Below are 4,075 nucleotides of genomic sequence, written 5' to 3'. Positions count from 1 at the left end.
CCAACCACAGAAGATGGTTTAAAATGATACGGAGGTAACAGAACCTCTAGAACCACAAAGACTGACTTCATCATAAGTCCCACCTCAGGAGCTGTGCAGATACTGAGACCTCTAAACACAGAACAGAAGTCTTCCACACACCAAAAAAAAAAAAAAAAAAAACCACCACCGGGAGAGTAAAGGCTCCTGAGCAAAGTCTAGTGTTGATCCCATGACAGTATGCTCCAAGGACGGAGAAACCCCATATCTCTTAGGCCAAGTGAATTCCTTTTCGAATGACCCCAATATTTACTGTGCCAGGGCAGGAGGGAAAAAATAAAAATACAAAAAGCACAAAACCTTGGTTATTATCTATATATTTTTTACCTCCATTTATTATTGTTGTTATTATTTTTATTCACCTATCTATTTTGGTCGATTTCTCTGTTTGGGAGTGATTATTGAAACTGTCCCCAACCATACTTATATTTTCTCTTCCTTTCTTTTCTTTCGTTATGTGCTATGCCATGTTTCTCATTTCAAGACCATGGTGTGTTTTTTTTGTTTGTTTGTTTTTGCTTGTTTTGCTTTTTGTTGTTTGTTTGTTTGCCTGTTTTTTTTTTTTTGTGGTGCTTATCGATACAGCTCAAGCCCTCACTAGATATTTGACACTTCTTTTGGTACTGGTGGAGTGTTTCACCTTCTTTTTCTCCATCTCTCAAAACGATGATGAGAGCCTCTAGAAGGATTCCGCCCAGTTTCGGGGTATTAGATCCTTACCCCAGTTTATTACTTTTCTCTTTTTCAAACAAAACCACGCAACTTGAACTAGCTAGTCCTGCCTCCAGTTAGAGGGGGAACTAAGGGAGGCATCAAGACCAAACAGGTGCAAGACTACTAAGTTGTGGGTTAGATAAAGAGGGGACCACATATTCAAGCCGACCTGGGATGAGGGAAGAGGAAATGGGAGGTAGGACAGAAATGGAGGTGTAGGGAGGACAATTTGGTGATGGGAATCCCCCCTGATTTTATGTAAATATGTACCTAAAATATTATTGTCAACACTATGTAAACCATTATGATCAAAATAAAAATTTAAAAAAAAAAAAAAGAAAAGGAAGAAGTCAAGCTCTCACTGTTTGCAGATGACATGATACTCTACTTATAAAACCCTAAAGACTCTACCAAAAAGCTTCTAGAAATAATAGATTCATATAGCAAAGTGGCAGGCTACAAAATTAACACACAAAAATCAATGGCCTTTTTTTTTAATTTTTTTTATTTTGATCGTAGGGGCTTACATATTGTTGACAATGATATTTTAGGTACATATTTACATAAAATCAGGGGGGATTCCCGTCACCAAATTGTCCTCCCTACACCTCTGTTTTTGTCCTACCACCCATATCCTCTTCCCTCACCCCCAGGGTAGCTAGGATATGTGGTCTCCTCTGTATCTAGCCTACTGCATAGTAGTCTTGCGCCTGTTTGGTCCTGGTGTCTCCCTTGTTTCGCCCTCTAATTGGAGGGACAGGACTAGCTAGTTCAAGTTACGTGGTTTTGTTTGAAGGAGAGAAAAGTAATAAATTGGGGTAAAAGTCTAATACGCCGAAAATAAGCGGAATTCTTCCAGAGGCTCTCAACATTGGTTTGAGAAATGGAGGAGAGAAAAAAGGTGAAACATTCCACCAGTACAAAAAGAAGTGTCAAATATCCCGTGAGAACTCCAACAATAAACACAAGCACCAAAAAAAAAAAACCCCACAAAAACAAACACAAAACAAAGCAAGCAAACAAACAAACAAAAAAATGCCATGGTCTTGATATAGGAAACATGGCATAGCATACAAAGGAAGAACAGAAAGGAAGAGAAAGAATAAGTATAACTGGGGACAACTTCAATTATCACACCCAAACAGAGAAATTGACCAAAAAATAGATAGGTAAATAAAAATAGTAATAATAAATGAAAATAAAATAATATATATATAAAAAAATAATGTTTTGTGCTTTTTGTTTTTTTTCCCTCCTGCCCAGGCACAGTAAATATTGGGGTCATTCGAAAAGGAATTCACTTGGCCTAAGAGATATGGGGTTTCTCCGCCCTTGGAGTGTATTGTCATGGGATCAACTATAGACTCTGTTCAGGATCATTTACTCTCCCGGTGGTGCTTTTGTGGTGTTTGTAAGACCTCTGCTCTGTCCTGGCCTCTGTGTCTAGGGATCTCAGTATCTGCACAGATCCTGCGGTGGGAGTTATGATGAAGTCAGTCTTTGTGGTTCTAGAAGTTCTGTTCCATCAGTGTCATTTTAATTCATCTTCTGTGGTTGGTGATCTTGGTCTTTGCACTGAAGCTAGGATGGCACCTAGGACAGTGTCTTTCTTTGTGCTTCCAGAAGCCCCATTCCGTTACAATGGTCTCTGCCAGACCTTTGAAACTGGGGATCATGTTCATTGTGCAGATCGTAGTTAAAACCCTAGGTTAGGGCTTTTTTATTGGTCCCCGGCTGTATACAGTCTGGTCATGGTTCTAGCAGCAGTCATCTGTAACTCGAAATCTTGGCTTTTGGGCCTTCCAAAGGGTGACAAGTCTTCTGCTTTTGTCTTGTCATTAGCTAGAAAGGTAGGATAACCTTCACTTAGGTCAAGTTGTTCCCATTTTCTTCGTTGTCAGGATGTCATATTAGAGCTGGCATTTGTTGGTGACCTCGCAGTATTGCAGCTGTCCCGGATGGGATTTGTTTCCTGTAGCAGTTGTGAAGAACTGTGCCGTTCCTGTGTCTGGGATCCAGGGCTCAAGGCTGGATTGATGGTATCTAAACACCTGAGGTCCAAGTTAATTCCACATGACATATTTTCAAGGTAGGAGATATCCCTCTATTGTAAACAACTATGAGTTCCTATCTCTAATAGATAAGAGCTCTCTCTTTTTTTAATGTATATATATATATATATGTAAGAATTCCCCTTTATTTTAGTGTGCCTTTGCAGGGGGAAATGGTGCTACCTTATATTGTTGGTGCATTTGGGGGTGGTCAAAAGGGGAAAACAGAAACAGGTTACATACCCAAAAAAAGATGAAAAAATAATAAATAGAAAAAAAATAGGTAACAAAAATGTATGTGCTTACATATGTATATGTAGGCCAGATTTTTTTTTAAATGAGGTAGCAAAGTATTTAAAGGGCCAAAGTGATGCATATGACTATCTTACATTTGGGGAAAAGCAGGTAAAGAGGTGGTGTGATACAGTTCTTATGCTTATGTTGGAAATACAGGATTTCCCATTGTCTTTTGGGTTTTTCTTGTGGTGTGTGGGTCCCCAGGCATCTTTCCATCCCATCCCCAGATCTTCTTCAGAGTGGCAAAAGATTTGTGGCAGGGAGGTCCTGGAAGGGTTCTTGCATTGAGGGTACTTTTAGACCTAAGTCCGGTTTCAGGTAACAGTCCACGTTAGGGGGAGTTGGTGAGGAGGGCTGCGCAGCATGGATCCGTAGGGGAGTTGGCTGCCTTTTCTTGCAGGAGACGAGGTGTGGGTTTGACTGGGTGTCCTCTCGACTGGGTGCTGGGTAGTGGTTCGTTGGGGTAGGAGGTCAATCTTGATGCCTAATAGATTAAGGACTGAGGGTGGAGAGTTTTAATATGGCGGGAGGTCTGTATGGGATTGAGGGGTGAAGGGATAGTTGGATTTCCAAAGGGGGAAAAGGGGAAGGTATATGGAAGGGGTAGGGAGGGAGAAAAGAGAAAATACTTTAGAAAGAAAGGGAGAAGAGAAAAGGAAAAAAGTAAAGAGAAGAGTAGAAAAGAGAGAGAAAAAGAAAGAAAAAAGAAGAGAAAAAAAGAAGATAAAAAATAAAAAAGAAAGTAGTGAGAAGAGAGGAGAGAATAGCACGGGAATGCTAGTTTGCTTGAATGTGTTCACAGAATAGAGCATGTAGTTTAAGTCTCTACATCTCAGTTACTGCTTCGGTGGTCTGACTGGTCACGTGCTTCAGTTCCTAAAAGAAGGTGTAACCTAGAGATAAAGTGTATGTTAAAGAGTTTTCTCGGGGCCATCTCATAGTGCGAGCTAGGTATGGTATCTCGTGTGGTATCC

This window comes from Suncus etruscus, chromosome 8 (assembly GCF_024139225.1).
Source record: "Suncus etruscus isolate mSunEtr1 chromosome 8, mSunEtr1.pri.cur, whole genome shotgun sequence".
Taxonomy (NCBI): Eukaryota; Metazoa; Chordata; class Mammalia; order Eulipotyphla; family Soricidae; genus Suncus; species Suncus etruscus.
This window is presented reverse-complemented; position numbering follows the sequence as displayed.